Here is a 24,558-nt window from a genome sequence, read left to right as displayed (position 1 = left end):
ACCATAATCATTTGCCATTAACCTTCAGTGTATTATTCCCTGCGGTCTGGTGACCGCAGGGTATTGGTACGCGTTTAACTTTTGAGGCATGGAGGAGCACGTGACCTGTTTTCGGTACATGGAGGAGCATGTGATCTTTAAGGGGGCAGGGTACATATTCGAATGATGGCCCCGGTCAAATTTTTTTATAACTCAGACATGGTGTTTTGAAGGTACTGATAACTTCTGATATTTCACTGTCATTGTAATTCTTTCTTGTTTGTGTGTAGGAAATGAGAAGTATTTTGGGTTTTTACCCGAAACTAAGCATTTTGGTAGCTTTATATGTATTTCTGACTCTCTGAATGGAGGTGAAAAAGTTAAAAATCAAGCTTTGACAGTTGGCGCCAAACAAGTAAGAAATTTCAGATAAATTTTGTGAAAAATCTAAACGTATGACAGACACTTTATTGGTCATTTCTGAAAATGCCATAGCTTGCACTGCGTGTTACTGATATTTTTAAAGGAATCGGGCGGATATTGGAGTATGCTGCACCTTCATGAAGATTGCCCATATTGGTATATTTTAGGTGTGATTTTGGCTGGGTGGGGGTAAATATAAATTGCTGTCAGTCATTTTTTGAAGGAGCAATGCATGCAAACTATTATTTTCTTCAATGTATGTCATATATCATTGAATAATGCTGTGAAACTGGTTATCTGCCTGCGAAACAGATTTTGAAATATTTGGAATTGTGTTTCTGGTCACACTGAAATACAAAATTGTTCATTTTTAGGTCCCCTGCCCCCTTAAGGAAATTTTCAAATTTATCAAATGTGTTGGAATTGAACCAAATGTGCCCATAAACATTCCTTCTACACTTATTAGTCAAAATTTGAAGTGACTGGTAGGATTTATCAAGTTGTGTTAAGTAAGTAGACTTTCAAGTCAGGGGAGGTAATAAAAATTTGGAATTTTGGCAAAAACTGTACTTCACAGTATATGCACATTTATTCAGATTAAACAGTTTTATATTGTGCAAATTGACATAATAATGCATAATTGAGCACTTTCAATTGTTACAAATGTATATAATGTCATATAAGTCAACAGTGGTATCATTACTGCACTTTTAGCTGTATGCCAAAGTAAATGGGGTCTGGTTTGCTGTAAAATTCATTTTGGGACATTAAATGTGGCTGTAATATTGTTTTTCTTGCTAGAATCTCCTTCCAAAAGACTTTAAATACTCTAAAAATACTTTATGGTATTTAAATGAAGGTGGAATACAGAAAAATGATCATCTCACAGGTTCCTGGCACTTGATATTAAGTAAATCATATAACAGGCATGGTCATTGTAATAGTTACTTCCTTTGAAATAGGGTCTCTTTTAAATCTTTGATTAAATACAAAGTTACCGCAGTACACACTTTTCGAAGTTAACGTTTAATGCGAAAAACTTCATATTTTAAGAAAATAAAAGGAAACGCTTTAATGCGGATCACATAAAAAATCTTAAGGGGGCAGGGGACATATTCGAATGATGGCTCCGGTCAAATTTTTTTATAACTCAGACATGGTGTTTTGAAGGTACTGATAACTTCTGATATTTCTCTGTCATTGTCATTCTTTCTTGTTTGTGTGTAGGAAATGAGAAGTATTTTTGGGTATTTACCCGAAACTAAGCATTTTGGTAGCTTTGTATGTATTTGTGACTCTCCGAATGAAGGTGAAAAAGAAATGAAGCTTTGACCGTTGGTGCCAAACAAGTAAGAAGTTTTGATAAATTGTGAAAAATCTAAACGTATGATAGACACTTTATAAATCATTTCTCGGAAATGCCAATAATTACACTGTGTGTTAGTGATATTTCTAAAGGAATCGGGCGAATTCTTGAGTATGTTGCATCTTCATGAAGATCGCCCATATCGGTATATTTTAGGTGTGATTTTTGCTGGTTGGGGTTTATATAATTGCTGTCACTCATTTTATTTAGAAGCAATGCATGCAAACTTTTTTCTTCAATGTATATCATGTATCATTGAATAATGCTGTGCAACTGGTTATCTGCCTGTGAAACAGATTTTGAAATATTTGGAATTGTGTTTCTGGTCACACTGAAATACAAAATTGTTCATTTTTAGGTCCCCTGCCCCCTTAAACCGTACATGATTGGTTAATTGACCTTTTCGAAAACCTGGCTAAATACCGTTTGCCGGTACGTTACGGATAATCCTCAAGGGAATCAGTCAGAATTACACCTAATTAAGAACAAAAAAAACTATAACGTGATATTTTTAATTTTTCTTTATCTATTTTACCCTTTAAGGTGGAAAAACTTGAATGATGTGTTTGGAAATTAACAATGTTTCTTTAATATGTATCTCAAAATGTTACAAACAATAAATTGTTTATACTGAAAATCTACAAAATTAAGATATTCGTAGTGGCATCTGTCATAATAAATAGAGATATTTGCTGCAAAGACTTGTGTGTTTACTTTATTTTATATTTTTTTGCTCGGAATTATTCATAAAATGGTAGGCCTATTTAATCATTTTCTTTAAAAGAAATAATTGTTTTATGTTCGACCTTCTTCGGTCATCAACGGTTACCAGTTTCCAAAGACCTTCTTCTATATTGATCGATTATTGTCAAATATATTTCTGATACCAACGTTTATTAATCCCCCCCAAACAATGTTGAAAATAGTTAAATATCTTTATATCATTAATATGTTCCCCGCAGGAAACCATTTTACTTGTTTCTTAATCGGAAGTGAAAGGCATGTGACCATTAGGCTCATTTCTCACCGGGACATTTCTTTACAATCCGAGAATTGAACCAGTTGATCGAAATGAAATATTATAATTATGATGAATATACTTTTAAATTAGTCAATAAAATCATTTTTGCAGCAGAACAACCTTTTCGACAAAGTTCGTGAAAACAAGAAATGGAAATGGAAAAATGAATGTTACCACATGACCTTGGTTTTGGAGAGCTTAAAAACCAAACATCATGCTGGATTTAACTAAACATTTTTCTTTTTGCAAACATTTCATGAAAATTTTTGTACATTTGTTTTACAAAGAAAGAAATAACGAAGACAATATCATTTTAACTGTGTATAGAGATAAAGGAAATTTCTAAAGAATCTATCCACAATAATTTCAAGGGAAAAATAATTAGTTTTCATGAAGTTTGGAACATTTTTAAGGTATAAAACAATCTCAAAATTTAAAGAAACGGTCATTAACAAGATTCAACTTTACCATGTTAACCTTAACTGTATAAATACAGAAGAAAAACAAATGAATGTTGTTTGGATGAAATTGGATGTATTTTGATTAATGAACACTGTCAAAAATATTTTATAGAGTAATTTTTCTGCCTCAAATACATTTTCAAATATTACATTTATATAATAAGTTAATGTGGATATGTGTTTGTATGTTATAGTAAAAAGAATAAAGCTATATGCATTTTCTCTAATAGATTCAGAAAAACAAACGTTCCACTTACTTTAAACGTTTGTATCAAAATATAAATAAAACAGATTGAGAGGTATTTAAGTATTATTGTTACAAAAACTTATATATTTTTTATGTTTAAGGAAACAAATTCTGAAAAAAGTTACGAGCTGTACATCAAATTTGCTAAGACTATTTGAAGTTGTTTCAACAAATTGAATATGACAGATATACAACACTATTTTATAATTGTTACCATTATATAAATTAAACACTGTTTTGAAAAAACAAAATATTTGTTTAGTTTAACATATACCTTTCATCTTTGTTTTGCAAAGCTGAAAGCCTAAATTCCATACGTTTTGATTATCATTGTCATTAATTTTTGTACTCTGTGATGAACTTAAACTCATTGCTAACTAGTATACAATGCAAATGCACAGATGTTTGGTAGACCAATTTGTATTTCGATCTCCCGTATTGTTTGAAAGACATATCGCTCCACAAGATACCATGCAAACATGACACTTATTAAAAATGAATTTCTTAAGTAGAGTTTATAATTTATTTTACTTTCTGGAAACCAAGGTTAAGATGTCGATTTTTTCTCTCTCTTTGTTTTCAATTGCTTGTCTGCCTCACTTATTTTGATTCGATGATTTGTATTTTCTATTTCGATCTATTTATTTTATATCATTCATGCTTCTCAGTTTACAATGATGACAATATTGCTAATGATTTTAAACTTTATTCGCTTTTATTTGAAAAGTTGCCAAAACAAAATTGTAAACAAACAATTTTTGAAAATATACTTTCTATAATTGACTTGACTAGGTTTTTAGAACAGCAAAGTCTAGTCATGAACGTGACTGTCTTATCCATTTCTGTATCTGATACATAAACAATAATAAGTTTTCCTTGGAAAGGATTATTCAACCTAACAATTCTCTATAATATTGGATAAATACCACTCCTTAGGGTCTTATATAAATCTTACTTGAGAGAGTCAAACAACAATTTATATATACAGTTCGCTTTAATTAAGTCATCAAATTACACCCTCGAGTATGTATTAATACAAATATATAAATTACCATCTATCAGAGCAACGACCTTACTTTGGAATAATAACTTAGTTTTCTAGAGTTATGTCCTCTATTTGATACAACAAAGGGAATCTTAGATAAGATTTGAATTGATGCATGTTCTTTATATCACCAACACATTATTCTCTGCTTTTTATTTTGAACCTTTTGTATTTTATGTTTATCAATTGAACGTTTCCACTCTCTCCCCGTTCGTTATATATAAAATTATTCATTTTTCAAGTCTCCAAACAAATTGTTGCATAAACAAATCCATAATTTTATTTTAACACAAGTGGTCTGGTTGAAAGAGATTTATAATGAAATACATTTTCATCACTTTCATGAAAATTAACATGAACCCCCAAGACATGCTGCTTTAAAAGATGATAACCTTTGACATCCCTCGACAAAATAAACAATTTTCAAAAATACATCATATGAAAAGGACATGAGCTAAAATTAAAAGCTTTAAATAAATGAAATGGTCAACATATTGCATTGATTAACATCAATGCATATCAATTTCTCGAAATAAAAAAATCGTCTTGTGTGAACACATTGCTATTTTATATGCGGTAGAGAAAAAGAAAAACACACTATGAACATATGTTTATGTGCATTAAGCAATAAAAACACGTTTTTACTTGTTGTCTTTCAAATAAACAATTCTACGATATTGTTAATACTACCAAAACATGACTTGATTGAAATATAAGATACTCTTTACCTAACTTACCTTATATGTATGTCATCTGCTGTAATGTTTCTATTGAAATCATTTCAGTAAAAATATTGATATATCTGTTTCATTTATCCATATGTTTTTCATATAACAAAGCACTTTTATAATGAACAAAGTTTTCATGTTGAATATTTTTTTCTGTTTCATTTAACTCATAATTAACTTCTCGAATAGCTTTCGAATTATTTGTTTAATTAAAGGGACAATGACATCTCATTTAATCAATACGGGCAATCATCGTTACTCTTAAAATTGCCTTATCCAGAAAGACTGATTGTATGGTATGCCATGTCTGTTACTTCATGAATATCCCAATCGTTAATAAAATGATAGGATTGGAAAGTACAACGCCTTAACTGTCTTCAATTTAAACTTTTTTTTTTTGGAAATTTGGTTACACTTTTCCAAAGTCATAAATTTCATTTTAAAAGCCCAAGTCTTTTAAAATTAGATTCATTTGAAGTTTTTAAAAGTAATTTCCCTGGGGAAAATTTCTTTTATCGGGCCCGGTTTACTTTCTGCTTTAAAAACTTTTTTGGAACAATATTCTCCTTCTAAATGGGGAAAATTTTTTTTTCCCTTAATTTTTGGGTTTTCATGTTTTTAGGGGATATTTTAATTCAAAAAATTCGACTAATTTTTTTTTCTTTTGTTTCCAAATTTAGGGACTTTTTTATTTGTAAACAATTTTTAAATAATCTATACTTTACATAAAATGATTCAAGAAAAAAATTTACTGTTTTGAGTAAAAAAAAATTTTGAAAACCCCTTTTTAAAAATTTCCTTTTCCTTTTTTTGTCATGAAAAGCAATATAAAAATTTAAAAAAAAATTAAAAATTCAGTTGTTTGAAAACGAAACAAAATTTTACCCCAAAAGAAAGATATTAAATGTACCAAATACGCAATGATTTTGCAATTAAATGACTCTATTTAGATTTGTATGATTTTGTCTCGTGATCGATGGAGATGAACGCTTGTCGCCTAAAATTTTTAATGATTACAGTCAACATTATTTATAAAAAAATAATAAATGTATGCATGTGGAAATGGTTAGCACCTGATATTTTATTAAATACATTCAAAACAACATTGACAGACGCCTTTTTATCACGTGACCCTGCATACTATAGCCAGAAATTCCTATATACATATTGTTTATAATGTGACAATGTTTACGCGATCAGCGGCCCAATAGTAATAATTTAACGTTCGTCGAACAAAACAAAAATTAAACATTACGGCAATTGCTCGGCAGAATTAAACGGATGACTATCGCAGATTAACGATCATTAAAATATGTTTATAGTGCAGGCCTTACAAGAGATTTAAGCGATCAAGAAAGTTTTTTTTTACTGAATGATTTCGTGCTCATTTTGAAATTTTGTTCGGGATTTTTTAGGGATATCATGCCCGGGATCGTGATCAAATTTAAGGGTTTGGGAAGGCGTTTTATTTTCCCTCGTTTTTCTTTTTGGGGTTAAACCATTAATCAAACAAAAATTAGAATTAAATCCCTAATTTTAAATGAAAAAATATGACTCCCCTTATTTACAAATTTAAAACTTTAAAACTGTAAAAAACAATTGTTTCCAAATTTTAAAATGTATACTGAAAAATTTAATATTTCCCATTTGGGTTTTGTAACAAAATGAATATATTTTAAAATACATAAAAAATGAGCGATATTTTGTCATTACTTGTCAAGATATTCATTTCAACCTGAAAATAGTGGTCTCTTGTCTATAACGGTCAGTTTAGCTCGGTTAACTTTCTGACCACATTAAGCAGGTAAGACTGTTTTATCGATAATATAAACGTAAATAATAGTTCTTGTTATAATTAAGATCCTGTATGTTGTAAAGAAGGATGTAACCACACTTTTGAAATTTTATATTATAATATGCATATAATTTTGCTTTAAAAACAATTTTTCAAACATCGAAGTATATGTAAAATATGAAATGCATATATTTGTGCACATTATATGTAATCATTTAAATATATGCATTAATTTCTCATTGAAAAATTACTTAGACTTTATAGAAAATAAATTTCTAATTACCTCTTTTTATTAACATGAAATGTAAATTCGGTAATATCTTTACAAGTAATGCGTTCTGGAACTTACAATATTGAAAAATCCCCATTTAAGCATTATGTTTATGATATAAAACCATAAAAAATTGAGTTTCTTTGTATCTTGTTACAGTTTCTAAAAAACTCATTTGCCAGATAGATGAACTATCTTTGCTTCTTTTGCTCTACTAGCAATTTGTATAGTTATAGGGAATGGGGGTTTTTTGGAAAATCAAAAAAATATTTCTTTGTCTTACAATTTTGGGACATTTTTTTGAACCCCATTACTTCAAAATTCAACGTTACTTTCTTCAGGGTTTTCTGTTAAACAAACCCAAAAAATGCCCCTTTAAACAATTTTTAAACATTATTCAACCCATGTTTGACACTTCTCAAGAATTTGATTAATATGCATTTCTGAGGCATAATAGGTCATTAAACAAGACACAGTTTAACCCAAATCAAGACCAGTATCGTGAGGTAAATATTCAGAGCGATGACCATTCTCGTCTGATTTTTTTTGTCCTCAAAATGTAAATATAAATTAGAATGAACATTGTAGCGTCTCTAGGGATAAACTTTCTTCTAAGCTATGATACATAAACATTTCGTCATATTTGATTAAAGTCTAAGGGGAGTATAAATTGTTGTATGTTATGTAAACCAGACCATATTTATTCTACACTGACGTATAACAGAGATCAAAATATGTCTACACAAAATTGACATTATTTCAGACTCCACTGAGGTTTTCGACATGGAATGACATACAATTGTTTTCTTGTTATTTTATTCCAGAATGTTTGTAACATTTGATGTAGGTCTGGTGGAGTGTAACTCTTATGAAATTTTTTGGATCATTCGCTTACTCTGTTTTTCAAAAATAATCATTTTTTTATCGTGCCCCAAAAAGAAGATTATGAAAATTTGTTTAGGGCCCCATTTAAATTTTTTTCGTTCTTAGAAACGAAAAATTTGGAAAGAAAATTCGATATTCTTTTATATTTTTTGAATTTTTAAACCAAAAAACAAAAATTTAACATTAAAATTTGTCCCAAAAATTTTTAAATTTGAAAAAAATTTTCCCTGGCGGTTAATTGAAAACCCTTTACCTGTGACCCGGGGTGTTTCCTGAAAGCCATGAAATTTTGGTTTCCACGAGAAAAAAAAATTTCGTGTTTTTTTCTTAAACGAAACTAAATAAAATTAGAAAACAATTTAAATGGAAGGTGAACATTGAAGCATCGAAATCTATCAGATAATTAGATATGCAAGATATCCTGCAGCCATTGTATCGGATTGAATTGTATTTCAATCTTTTTCATAAAGAAAAAGTCACGCCTGAAGAAAACTGAAATCGTAAATAGTGGAAATACTGCAGGCCCGGTTTGATTGAGCTTGTCCATGGAAGATAGTTGAAGTTTAAGCTATCGACTTTGTCATTTTTTAGTACACGTCACATCATATTCACCAATTAATAGTGCATATTTTTAAAATACGTATGTCATATTTTTTTTTAAAAAACTCATAACAAATGCCATTAAAGAAGAGGTTATATGCATTTACAATAGGTTAATACTTTTTCGAGGCATTTTTTTTTTAAAGAATTTTCCCCTTTTTAAAACTTAAACAATGCGGGTTTTATCAGCATTTATAGAAAATATCAAAAATATTTTTAACTTTGCATTTCCTTTTTGTCGGGGGTTTTCCCCTAACAAAAAATAAAAGGAAAACCATTAAATTTTGTTTGGCCAAGTCACGAAAGCTTTTACCCAGAAAAAAAAAATCACCCTCTAACGACAATAAAAGGGAAAATTTGAAAACTGGGGGGCCTTTTTATAGAAGTTTTTTTGGTCCAAATTTTAAAATTCTAAAAAATTTGGGATTCTGCAAAATTTAAATTGCAATAAATTCCTTTTAGCCCTTTTGGGAAAAAGCTTAAAATTTTTTGAGGGGCCCCCCAGTTTTTTGCCCTATCCCAAAACTTTTTCTTTGGGGAAAAATGGCAAAAATTTTCTATATAAACATAAAATTTTCTTTTTTTACATCCCCCCAATTTCTTTTTTTAAGCCCCATTTTAAAGGGAAAGGGGGTTGGGGGAGGGGGGTTTTAAAATATCAAAGGGGTTCTTAAAAATTTATAAAAGGGTTTTTTCAGCCCAAAACCAAGCGGGCCTTTTCCGTTTTTTAAAAAAGTTTTTTTTTTAAGGGTTAGGGCCCCTCTTTTTGGGGGGTTTAAATTTTCATTTAAAAAATCTAAAATTTTGTATGAAATAAAGTTATAAAAGGTTTTGAAAAACCTTAAAGTTTAAAAACAATGAAGGGAAAAAAAAATAGCCCCAATAAAAAAAAACAAAAAACGAGAAACCAAAAAGGGCCCAATTTAATAAATCATATTTTCCCTTTTAAAAAGAAAAAAAATTAAAAAAAATTTACAAAAACAACCCAATTAAATAAAGAAATTTTACCAACATAAACCTTTTACAAAATTTTATCATTATCAAACCCTTTTATGGGTTTAACCCATCAAAATTTTAGTTTTTAAATATTTTAATTTAACCAAAAATGGCCCCATTTTAATGCCCCTTTTTGACACCCGGGCCCCCCTTAAAAAAACCCAAAATCCCTCCCCACAAATAAAAACGAAGTTCAAAAGCAAATAAGGGAGACGGTGAAAAAACAAAAAATTTAAAATTAAAGTTTCTGTTTTGGGAAAAGGATTTTTTTTTAAACTTTAAAAGGTTTTAAAGAACCCTTTTTGGGAAAAAAAATAAACGGAAAGAAAAAGAAAAAATTTCCAAATGAATATAAACCTATTTTAGGAAAAATAGGGACTTTTAAAAATACCCCAAAATTGAAAACCCGTTGAATTTCCCAAAGTTTTTTTTAAAGGGGAAAAACCCTTAAAAACCCAGAAAAAAAAATTATTGTTTTTCCCAAAATGAGTAAACGGAAAAATTTTTTAACTGAAAAACAAACATTTTTAAATCGAAAAAAACTCTAAAAATTCCCTCCCTTTTTTTTAAAGGGGATTTTTTTTTAAAACGTTTTTAAAAATTTTATTTGAAAACTTTTGAAAAGGTGGTTTTTTTTCCAGATTCGTCTATTAATGTTGCCAAAATTGGGGTTTTAAAGATTTTTTTCTCTAGTGGGGGGAAAAAAAAATTTTAAACATAAAGGGTTTTCATTTTATTTTACCCCAATTTAAAAAATTTGGAAACTCAAAAGTTATGGCTTTTTTAAAATTTGCCCCCTGCCTTTGAATAAAAAAGTATTTTAAATTTTTGGGTATGCCCCCTTTTTTTTGGTATTTTTTTTTTTTTTGTTTTTTGGGTTTTTTTAAAAAATTAAAATTTAATTATTTCATTTAAAAAGCTTGCTTAACGTATTTTCGCCCAGTTTATAGGGTTTTAAAGACAAAAAAGCAAAATTTAAAACCCCCCGTCAAAAATAAATTTTTTTTAGATGACCATTGTTTTGTTTGCGGGGTACTTTGTAGAAAAACCCTTAAATTTTTAATTAAAAAGGTTTTTTTCAGCCCCCCTTTCCCAACTTAAAATGTTTTAAATTTGATTTTCTTAAAAATTTTCCTTTGGGTGTCCAAAAACAACAATTCCATGGGAAAAAAAATTTTATTTCATTTGAAATAAAGTTAAAGCCTTTTTAAATTTTGCTTTTGGGCAATGCCCTTTTATTACTTAAAATTTCAGAAAATTAAAAATTTAAAAAATCCCTATTTTTTAAACTTTTTTACAAACCTTTAAATGAAAACATTCCCTTAAACTTTTTAACTAAGTTTACACCACTTTTTAAAAAAAATCCCATTGTTTTTACTCTATATAAAAAACAAAACTTGAAACTATTTCTGAGTCTTAATGCGTCTAAAAATAGTTTACGCTTACAAAACAGATAATTTTAAAAAAAAGTTGGGAAATTGAAGTGTATAACAAATAAATGATAAATATAAAAAGTTGTGTGTCACGTGATAGAGAACACATAGGGAACAAGTTACCTAACACGGAAAAGTTACATACAAATATTACATAATAAGATATAATTCAATGTAATTTCACAAAAAATGTTCGACCTTGGGTTGGCATATAATCAATAAGGATATTCTTTCAATTTTGTTTTATTCCTGATAGGCAACTATTCAAAGTGTATTGTCTCATAACAAGAACTATTTGATCGACGTACCATTTTATCCAATGTTTCCTGGTAGTACATATATCCATTTATTTCAATATTATTCACCATCAACTTAATGTACTTATTTACCAGTTGCTCTTGAGTAGGACGTAAGATACATTAATCTGTAAACTAATGTCACACAATAAGGCACTACAGTTATTTGTCTTGCAGAAGTTCTTAGCAGTTGTTTGCTTCAGCAAAAATACGTTTTCTACGAATTCACTCGTTTTATGACATTACCTACTTTGTCACAGTGGTTTATATATTCTCGTTTCTAATTTCAATTTGGTTTGAATAGTAGTCATTTTGATACATAAGTCGAGTCTTTTTACACTTTTGAAAAACATATTTAAATTAAACTTTATATAATTAACTAGGTAATAATTGATATAAAAAGCAATATATTCCTTTACTTGTATAACAATCAAGGTTTTCATCTTTCTTGTGTTAAAAGTATATAACTACGTTAAGATTTATTCATTGCTGGGTCCACGTTGGTACAATTTCAATAACCCTTTTCACTGCTCGGACCAAAAGTGATAAGCCTTTGTCAAAGGCTTAGAGCTTTGCATTCTGGCCAGGCTTAAACTTCAGATTTTCATCGTCCAAAAAAAAAAATCAATAATGGACCGTTCAAACATATTGAGTATTTTTCAAAAATTTAGCACTTTATGGATTAAGGTTATTAAAGTTGTAGGAAGACTATTTACGTAACTAACATGACAGAAATCTGGTAATTAATTCAATTGCGCTATGCCTGAAATAATTAGAACAAGGAATGAGTGTCAATTTTAACTTAACCATAGGCAAAAAAGAAATAAAATAGAATATCGTCTCTTATTTATAAAAGATTAACAACAATTCTGCTATTATACGTAACAATAGTATTATTTAAGTGACAGTCTTTTTGTCATTTAAGTGAGTTTAACTGGTTCGTTACGGCCAAAAATACAATCTGTGGTAATTATATATACCAGAGGTTTTACATTAGAATCAGTTGAAGTTTTACGTTTTGGCAACCGGCGTTCTTATACAGTGAAGCATAGAACACGGTGTTTTTCATCGGATTTAATCGCAGTTATAAACACCATCAGTTCTCTCTGCAAAAAACATAGGAACAAAGAAAACCATTTTGAAGGTTAATATCAAACACATTTGATTCATATATATTGTTCTGTCCTAACAATACCTCCTTATTAACATGTTAAAGAACTGCATTATATACTTAATACCACCTAATTTATCTTTGTCAAAGACAAGCAAAAATCTAAGGTTTACAGTGACAGCTGTATGCGATGTCATAAATCATTTCAAAATAGAGTTATGTCCTCTTTTTGATCCTACATAGGGAATCATAGATAAGATTTTAATTGATGCATGTTCTTTATATCAACACATATCAATCTCCGCTTTTTGTTTTAAACCTTTAATTTGTATTTTTTTATAAATCGAACATTTCCACTCTCTCGGCGTTCTTTCGTGATGTTTGTTCTTATATAATAAAATAATTCGTTTTTCAAGTCTCTAAACAAATTGTTGCATAGTTTAATCCATAAATTTCTGTTTTACCCCAACTGTTGTTGTCAAAAAGGGCTTATTATGAAAAACATTTTCAACATTTTCATGGAAATACGCATGAACCTGGAGGCATACTACTTTAAAGGATGACCTTTGACCGCCCTCGACAGAATGCACAACTTTCATCAATAAACATCATGGTCATGAGCTTAAATTAAAAGCTTAAAATTATTGGTCAACATTTTGCATTGAATAACTATAAATGTTTATCAATTTCTCGAAAACAAAATCATCTAGTGTGTAAACAAAGCGATGTTGTATGCCATAGAGGAAAAGGTAACACAGTTTACACACTATGGACATTTTTATGTCCATTAAATAAATCATATAAAACAAAACCTTTTTACATGTTGTCTTTCAAATAAACAATTCTACGATATTGTTTATGCTACAAAAACATGACTTGATGCAAATATAAGTTACGTTTTCCAAATTACCTATATTTGCATTGTATTTCATCTGATTGTGTAATGTTTCTATTGAAATCATTTCAGTTAGAATATTGATGTATCTTTTCAAAACACAGCACTTGTATAATGAACAAAAATTTCATGCTGAATGATTTTTTTCCTTTTACTCATAATTTACTTTTCGCATTGCTTTCGAATTATTTGTTTAAAGGGTCAATGTCATCTCATTTAATCAATACAGAATATTATCGTTACCCTTAAAATTGCCTTATTCTGAAAGATTGATTGTATGGTATGCCATGTCTGATACTTCATGAATATTCAAATCGTTTATAAATGATATAAATTATAGGACTAGAATGTACAACGCCTTTACTGTCTTCAAGTTGTCTGCTGGACATATAATGAACTATTTCTTCAGAATGTTACACATCAAAGTCATTAATCATCTCAAGACCAAGTCTATTAACAAGATTCACTGAACATGTTGAAAATATCATGAATTATTCGGTTCGTTTTTGCATTTAAATCATTTTAGAAACAGTTATTCGATCTTCTAAATGAAGAAGTTATTTACAAGAATTCTTGTTTCATGTGTTAAGAATATTTTATAGTTATGAAAGGTCGACTAAGGGTCAAATATTTAGGGACGTTTTTAGTTTAAACAATATTTATTTATAATCTTTGCGTTGACATTAAAAGAAAATAAAATTTACGGATTAAGAAGAAAGCTTTTTTTGAAAGCTCTCTCCATTTTTGTCATGACAAGCAATATGAAATCAAACAAAATCACAAACAAGTTGTGTGGAAACGTATAAAGTTTTGCATCAAGAAAAGTATTTAATGTACACAATTCACGCAGTGATTTTGCTATTAAATGACTCTAGATCTGTTTGAGTTATTATGGTGTTGTCGATGAAGATGAACGCTTGTCGCCTAAAATTGTTGATAATTTCATGCGGTTCCACAGTCAACATAATTTTATATAAATTAATTTTGTATTTATTTGGACTTTGTTAAAATTAATGTCAAATCACCTGATCTTTTAATGAATATAGTCGGTACTGTTTATAACGTGACAATGTTTACGCGATCAGCGACCACCAAATATTAGTCAAAAAGAGACACTTCAACGATAAGTAGTATAAAACAAGGGTAAATATTACGGCACCTGATGACAAATTAACAATCATGAAAATATGTTTAAAATACACGACTTATAAGAGATTAAAGCGTGCATTGTTTCGACTAAATGAGTTCGATATCATTATTAAATTTATTATTATTGTTCGTGCAAGATATAGATCTGTACCTAGTTAAAATTAAGTTTGCTTTTGAGTTTCATTAGCCGTTTGTTAGCCATAACGTTGTGGCTATTTCTTACTGAAGATATACTTGTAATCCGTCAAATTATGGACAGCATATAAATTGTCATGTAAATCAAAATATGACTTACTAATTCAAAATAAATAGCACTTGTAAATATTTCATGTGCATCGTATATTGAAGATCAATATACGATTTGCTTTGTAAAACATGAATTTTAATCACAGATTACATCATAATTTAACGATATTATGTCATAACTTATTACGATATTCTTGTCAACCTGGAAATAGTGGTCATCCGTCTATAACGATTTATTCAGTCCCCTTCACTCTAAAATGCTTCCTTTTAGTTCTTGAAACTTCTTTAGTGTCCTAAAACAACAATTCATAAATAGATACTCATTTGCAATAAAGCTAAACCATTATTTGCTTTTCGGCAATGAGTATATTACTTACAATTCAGTATCTTATTGAAGTCAAAATACCAATTAGTTTACATTTCTCTACCTTAATGACAAAATGTTTCACATTTAACTAATTTTACAACATTTTTAAACACATTGTCTGCTTTATATAAAAAACAAAACTTGAAATTATTTCTGAGGCTTAATGCGTCTGAAAATAGTTAACGCTTACAAAAGAGATAATTTAAAAAAACAGTTGGGAAATTGGTTAATGTCAAACACATTTGATTCATATATATTGTTCTGTTCTAACAATACCTCTTTATAAACATGCTGAAGAACTGCATTATGTACTAAATAACACCTCATTTATCTTTGTCAAAGACAAGCAAAAATCTAAGGTCTACAGTGACAGCTGCATGCGATGTCATAAATCATTTCAAAATTATTCTGACAAACTGACTATATTTTGTTCATCACTAAGCATTGATCGCTTCAGTGTCTAGCTATATTTTCTTGACCTTTAACTAGACTTTAATATTCCTTATATATACAAAATATAGACTCTTCAGTTTACACGACACTATCTAAACATCTAAGCATAATTGTCCTACAAAATTTGTGTAGGGTAGACTATCGTATATTTTTTACTTTTTCATTTTGATATCTACGTCTTATCGCATGTACAGTCTGTTACGTTTTTGATATCAAATGATGTCGTATCGGGACGTATTAGTGGATTATTATTACTGTAAATAAAGTGTATGAGAAGGTAAAATAAATAAGCACATATAAAAAATTCATACCTAGAGACAAACAGGGCTTAAAACTAATCTTATTAGATTTGTTAATTCATTTTTTTTATTTAACATTATTTATAATTCATTTTTTTTATTTTATCTTAACAATTGATTTATTTTATTTTATTCATTTATTATAATTTATCTGTTTATTTATTTATTTATTTATTGATATTATTTATTTTTTTATCCTTCGGTTACATTTTGATTTTGTAAAATTTCGGGTTTAAAAGAAAATTAATGTTTAAAAAATGACACCTCGAGGTTAGATATCAATTTTGAGAATTAAATTATTATGAAAATAGCTACAGGTTTTTTTAACATTGACCCATTTTCTGATTATGGTAAATTTTTATGCTATCCGAATTATGAGCATACAGTCGCCACTTTGACCGTCCTTTCGGATGTCCACATGAACTCAAATGACATAATATGGTGAATATCTATGTTCATTTCGTACGGACTTGTACTCGTGTGGAAAAACTGTTGATTATTAGCTGCAAAAACTTTGCTTATGGGGTTTAAGAGATCAAAAAGAAATCAAAGAAAAAAAAAACATCATGTCAACTCAGAAAGAACGTCCATCCGTACCATTTTCTGGTCCGGAACATAACTCTTAAACTTACAGATACTTTGTAGGAAGAAAGATCTTATTGCGTAGATGTGCAATGCGAAAGAACTGTTACTCTGCTTGCCTAATTCTAGAGTTATGCCCTTTGTTCATTTTTATTCTTTGAACCTTGTTCGGGACAAAACTCTAAAACAACAAGACACTTGTAGGTAGATATATCTCATTGAGTAAAAATGCAGTGCATAAGAACCGTCACCTTGCCTAATTTTGGAGTAATGTCATTTGTTCATTTCAACAATTTGAACTATGGCCGGGGCATAACTCTTTATCCACAAGACGTATCAACAAGAAACTTTCTAGGCAGAAAGATCTCATTCGGTAGATATGCAGCGCAAAAGAACCTTAACTCTTTCTGGCCCTTATTTTGGAGTTATTGCACTTTGTTCAATTTTACACTGTGATCCTTATCAGAGAATTAACTCTGAAACTATTAGAGATATGAACAAGAAACTTGTAGGTGGATAGATCTCATTGTGCAGTGTACTTGAATCTGCTATGCCTAATTTTGAAGTAATTGCCATTTCTCTTTCAATCACTGTGAACTTTGTCAGGGAAAAACTCTGAAACTACAAGAGGTATCAACAAGAATATTCGTATTTAAATAAATCTAATTTTGTAGACAAAATATTTTGCTAGTTTAGGATTCCCATTTCAATATCAATTACTTATCTATACATTTATTAAGATTTAGTCCGGTTATGGATACATTTATTATCTAGTGAAGCTAATATTTATTTTGCATTAAAGTTGCTGAAGCATACTAAAAGAAAACGTTTATACTATATCATACTAGAAAACTATATTATACAATATATTTTACTTGCATACTACATTATACTATTAACTTATACAATATACTAGCATACTATATTATACTAATAAATTATATATTATATTACTAGCATAGTATTATTTTGTATATTTCCCTAATTGTAAAGCATGGTCATAATGTTGGTTTTTGTTCTTAACATTTCTGTATTTACAACTATAATCTACTTTTTGTTTTACCCATTAGCTCAAGAATAAGGAAAAGGATTTTGTCGATGCTATTCATGATAACCAGGATAGAAAGAATACACGTCTGTCGAAACTCGTCAGCATCGGCTTTTTAAAACAAGAGCCTGTTGAACCGGGTGATGCTCCCCGAATAGGTTTTGGACACAGGAAGGTATACCTCTTGTGGTGTCAGAGTTATGTCACAGACAATGTTCAAAGTGTAAAAACAACCCAAATATTGTGCAAGACACATTGTCTCAATATGGTGATCATTTTTGTGAAATAGTTGTAAAATCCGATTTCAAATAACAAAGTTATGCGCCTGACATTATTTTGCTGCAAGGTAATGCTGTGACCTTGACCTTCAAGGTAGTGACCCAAAGGTTGCATGCGACACGTCGATTCAATATGGTGATCATCTCTGTCAAATAGTTGTTAAATCTGACTTCCAGTAACAAAGTTATGGGCCAGACACAATTTTGCTGCAAGGTCATACCGTGACCTTGACCTTCAAGGTAGCGACCCAAATGTTGCGCGCGACACAATGTCTCATTGTGGTGATCATTTCTGTGAAATAGTTGTAAAATCCGACTTCAAATAATGAAGTTATGTGCCGGGCACAATTTTGCTGCAAGGTCATGCTGTGACCTTGACCTTCAAGGTAGCGAGCCAAAAGTTGCGCTTGACACGCCATTTTAATATGGTGATCATTTCTGTGAAATAGTTAAAAAATCTGACTTCAAATTACGAAGTTATGGGCCGGACATGATTTTGCTGCAAGGTCATGCTGTGACTTTGACCTTCAAGGTAGCGACTTAAATGTTGTGCATGACACGTCATCTCAATATGATGATCATTTCTGTGAAATACTTTTTAAATCTTACTTCAAATAGCGAAGTTATTGGCCGGACACGATTTTGCTGCAAGATCATGCTGTGACCTTGACCTTCAAGGAAGCGACCCATATGTTGTGCGCGACACATCGTCTCAATATGGTGATCATTTCTGTGAAATATTTTTAAAATCCAACTTCAAATAACAAAGTTATGGACCGGACACGATTTTGCTGCAAGGTCATGCTGTGACCTTGACCTTAAAGGTAGTGACCCAAATGTTTTGCGCGACACGTTGTCTCAATATGGTGATCATTTCTGTGAAATATTTTTAAAATCCAACTTCAAATAACAAAGTTATGGACTGGACACGATTTTTGCTGCACGGTCATGCTGTGACCTTGACCTTCAAGGTAGCGACCCAAATATTGTGCGCGACACGTCGTCTCAATATGGTGATCATTTCTGTGAAATATTTTTAAAATCCGACTTCAAATAATGAAGTTATTGACCGGACACGATTTTGCTGCAAGGTCATGCTGTGACCTTGACCTTCAAGGTAGCGACCCAAATGTTGCGCACGACACGTCGTCTCAATATGGATCATTTCTGTGAAATAATTTTAAAATCCGACTTCAAATAACAAAGTTATGGGCCGGACACGAATTCGGGACGTACGTACGGACGGACGGACTGACGGACTGACGGACGGACGGACGGACGGACGGACAACCCGACGACTATATGCTCCCCCGAAATTTTTCGGGGAGCATAAAAAAGAAGATAAAACTAAAATATAACAACATATCACCAGTAGAGTTGCCGCAAGAATGTCAAGTTTAACCTAGTAAACGAAACATCACATTATATGATCTTCAAACACTATTTATAAGTTTAGGACGATTCTGTTCAATAAAGATATATGAGACAGAATTTTCATAAATATTACAAAATAAATGTTGCAATACAACATATAAAAGACGATTCAGCACGATTACAGACTGATGTCTTTGAAACATTAAGATATTAAAATATTTCAAGTTATCCCATATATTTTTCATATATTGTCTTAATTAATTTATTGTTTAGTTTTTTCACTTAAAACAAATGCATAAACAAAATATTGGTTTTATCAGTCTAGATGCGTTCAACCATTTCTTTTTAAATAGTATTTATACAAATGCTTAGAAAATAATAAAATGTTTTATCATTCTATAAGGTCAAACTTTGGCATACTTTTTGCCCTACTGAAGCAAATAATAATGAATGTTATGCATTGTTAAGTACACCAATTTTAAAGCTTCTTCAAAATTTTGAATGTTTTTCTTACTTAAATTGTAAATGAATGCTCTTCATATTATCGAATTTTTATGACTAAATAGCTCTATATTTGACAGAACTTAATTATAGTGTGACTGTTTAAAACATTTCTTTATAATAAATTTGATAACATCAAAAGTATAATCGACATAACGAAAATCATCAAATTAATTATTCTAGAATCTTTCAAATATCTTTCTTGTTTTGTTTTATATTGGTTTACTTTTATACTCTTTTAAAACCCAATATTGTGTAACAGGGTATTACATCATACATTATATAAATGCAACAATGTAGAATGTAGTCCGGTCAGGGACTTCTTGCTTCGAATGTAGTTTAGCTGGTTTACACTTTATATATATATGCTTTCTTTGTAATTTTGAATTGTACATTCTTTATAATTGATTTTGTATTGTAATGTCTCCATTGTTTAACAAAGCTGTTATATCATACAGGGAACCACGCCAATTACATTTAATAAGACACCAATTTTAGTTATTTAAGTAAGAAAGTCGAGCGTTTTCTTTTCTCGTTTAATGCACGAATATAAACTTGGTGCAGTGTCATCTGCTTTGTAATGGACTAATGCCCAAAATACCAGACTATTTGTGTTTTTTGTATGCACCACTTTTTCTTGTACATATTGTCTATAAGGTATATTGGCTGGGTAGAGCTTAATAAATTACATTGTTTAATCACTGTGTAAATAAGATGTTATTTTACTATTTAACCCGCCAATTATAAATGACAATTTTGTTGAATAACGATACATGTGATAAATGAAATCAGCACAATTCAATTGTTGTTGTTGCTTCTCGTAATGATGTTGTACTTTAATCAAAGTACTAGAAAACAAGCTTCGAAATGGCATCCTAAAAGGATGTCCTTTTTTCCTCTAATGAACTTTCTGTCTGTGAACTTTCTGTCAGTTGGCCTAAACATTTTCGTCTAAAGTACAAATTCATTATTAAAACTTTTGTAGAAAAACATAGATTAAAGTAAATCTGTTTTAAAGCTGATTATGTCATAATGTTCAGCATGCAATTTTTGAAATGATTTTTTTGTCACAATTTCTCCAGAGATATTGATATTTTCAGAGCATAGTAAACTATTTGAAAAAGATTTGCATATACTTTATTTTATAATGATTTTAACTTTTTCAGAGATGCGAAAAGTTGATTTCGTTCAAACGATATATTTGTCAAATTATGATTTGTATCATTTGTACTGTCTCAATGAAGCTCAATTTGGTTTAAAATAGTCTGTTAAATATATAGCTATTATTAAGTGATCAATATAAAGGTATAGTTAAAATTTGTATTCTTTTAGATTATGAAAATTATCATAGAAATAAGTCAGGTGCTGGCTGCTTATGCAAATTACATTATTCAATTGAATAACTCTAATGCATCGTAGCTGAAGAATTTGCTGACTAAAGAATTAGTGATAAAGAAGGCAAATATTCAAACAAAAATGATTACCGATGATTCAATTAATTTATATTATCTACATGGTATTGAACTTCTAAATATGAACACTTTTATCACTGTCAATAATTTATATATTAGATGAAAATAATATTAAATTATGGTTGTGGAAAAAGTTGTTATTTTTCTTGTGCATATTTTGGTCATCGGGATGTTTAAAATGCCACCATCCGTTGTGGTTGTTAGTTTTTTGTTCAAGTCTCTATTAATAATAGACAAATGTCAAAAACTCAGCATTTCATAGAATCTTCCAAATTATTAAAATACTATTATAACAATATGATTTTTTGTTCTGAAAATTTATCACATCTCAAAAAATACATTTTTTTGTAATGACATTGTTAATATATATTAGCTTGTTCTTTTTTTTCTTTCAGTTAAATATATCTCGTTGTTGTTTTAACACAACTCAACAAATTTAATATTTATTCATAATCTTGTTAAAAATGACTTGAAATGATTATTTACTAGTTTTAAAAATAGATAATTAATACTTCATAAGCAAAGTCTTAAAAAGGTACGTTTAATAAACTTCTCTACAAAAAGCGAAAAAAACACAGTAATTCAGACGTTTCAAATGTAAAAAAATCAAGAGGTTTAAATAAAGCACTTATAAACGTTCTATTGTTACTATTTCGCATTTTGGCTGTCTGGGGTAGATCTATTGGCTTTCTTGGTGTCATTTAAAAGCTAAGCACATATAAGATTTCAGATAATGCGTTTGCGTCCTAGTATGACATTTTATTGCTGTAATACCATATAAATGATCACTATTATATATAAATTCTTTTATAAAAATAAAAAACTGCGAAGGGAGGTATACATTGAGATAATGAGTGAAAAATATGTATCAAAGAATAAAAGCGTGCAAGCACGAACGTGCCATTACTACACATTTTTATATGCGTGGTCCAGGACGCATTGTACAAATGATCGACTGCAGTTTGACCTAATGAAAAACCCGATCATTACAAAATGAAAACAAAATGAAAACTTAGCAATCAATTGAAATAATACAACTCGCGCGATTAAAAAATAAAGAAACTGGTCTCCTCTTTATGTATAAAAAAGAGATATAACCGATTTGTAATCAAGCTTAAACTTTAAGGTCACGGACTTCATCGAATTCCTTGCTTTTTTATATGGACTTAGAATGCGTCGTCGGGTTTCTGAAGATGGTAATGTACGAGCATTAACCCTCTTTTAAGGCCATGCAGACTTGTAGCTGGTAAAAAAGCATAATTAGAGGAAAACGTAACAAGGTTTACTCTATGTTTTACCAAGAGTTTGTAATATACATACCAAAAACACTTTTTATCACATGTTATACAAAATATGTAATAAATATGTTATACGAAATATAACATTTTTTACTTATTCTATCAGAACTTTGACAAAGTAAGAACAAAATAGCTGTGAATCTTCCCGGCAATCAACACAGTGGTAGATGACAGTTATATCATTAATATGTTATCTCATATATTTATGGCGGTATACTTATAGCACTAAATGTCATAACATAGTACTTAAATGAACTAATAAAATAATATGAATATGTCATCACTCTTAACTTTTAGACAATAACAGAAATGTCAGTGCCGTACCCATCTCATGATTGTCTGACCGGTCAATATCTTTATTTTTTTCCCTTTGAATGAAAAATTAGGTCAAATTTAAGATATTTAGCGTATTAAAGTTTAATAGGAATACAATAAGTATTTCATATCGTGATTGATGTACGTGAACATTTTTTCTTCAAATCAATAGTAGCAAGAAAAAGCAGACGATGCAGAAGACCTACAAGTTTGCATTCAGCAAGAAGTCATTAAAACAGAAAAACTAAAATCCCTTAAGTTTTAAATGCTCAATTCTTAAGTTTTCATTCTTTAATTTATTCATTGGTTTCACATTTTGCTTGTTTGAAGTATTTTAGTTCTCTTCCTAGTATCATCTTTTTGTAGTTTCACTTGTCAAGAATAAAAATTCTTAATATTGTCGACGGGTAAAATATTTCTGGTCGAACAGAAACAAACTCTGGGCGTAGGTTCGATACATTTAATAAAAATGGTCTCAAAAGATAAAAAATATAATTATACATCTTACAAATACAATACATATAAAAACAGAATACAATGAAATATCAATATATAAACAATCGACACGGAATAAGAGAATACAAAAATACAACAATAAGATATACAATCAATATCTTAATTTTAATACTTTTTTAATTTTAATACTATTTCTTTCCACAGCGTCTGTATGAAGATCTTTACTTAATACAAACTATTTCAATACAAATTGAAATAAAGTAAATGTAGATCTATTAAATAATAGCAAAAGAATTAACTATACGTCTGACTCGTAAGAGATGACTGTAAAGAGTGAGCGGGGCAGGAAAAGCAAACAGTATGCAGAAGTTAAGAATATTTAAAAGAACCAATGAATATATATATCTCTCACATAGAAACATAGACAACAAACAAAACAACTGGACAAGTACAACAAAGAATGAGTGACAAGTGTTCACGATATTGCACAGGTGGGATCGACAATGTACATCATTGACGAAATTGTCGAGTTTCACCGATTCAATACCGGATGTTAAACTTAGACGATAAAAATTAAACGCAACCGAATAAAAACTATGGAAAGCCACGATGCTATTACCAAATTATTTCAATCTGTGACAATATGGTGTTATTTGCATTGCCATTTTAATTGCTATAATGGCAAAACAGTAAATAATTAGTCTGCCTTTAGTTGATAATTAAGAAAAAAGAGAGAAGCTTAAAAGAAAATGAAAGACAGCATATTATTTTTGATGCAAACAAAATATTCAAGCATGATAAAAAAGAGAAAAACCGAAAGCTGATTTATTCAAATGAAAATAATTAACTGATATAATTCAATGTTCAATATTAGGTTTGACAAGAAACTGTGTCTTCACAAAGAAATAACACTGTCGCAAATAATTTGTTAACTTTAAAAAAAATATGGGAAATATGTTAATTTTTGTATTTGAATAATTCGATTATATAGTAAATATTTGAATGGTGTTAATGCACATTACATTAACTTATTCACTTTTGTGATAATTCAACAAACTTAATGAATTTTAGTAATACATGTTTTTCATCTATGTAATTTACAAGTATGTAAAGCCGTTATGTGTAATTTCCACTTTTGGTTGCCTATTACAACTATCATTGTAAATTA

The sequence above is a fragment of the Ruditapes philippinarum genome, unplaced genomic scaffold (genome assembly GCF_026571515.1).
Source record: "Ruditapes philippinarum isolate M1 unplaced genomic scaffold, ASM2657151v2 ctg1479_1_1_1_1, whole genome shotgun sequence".
NCBI lineage: Eukaryota > Metazoa > Mollusca > Bivalvia > Venerida > Veneridae > Ruditapes > Ruditapes philippinarum.
Note: the sequence above shows the minus strand (reverse complement) of the source record.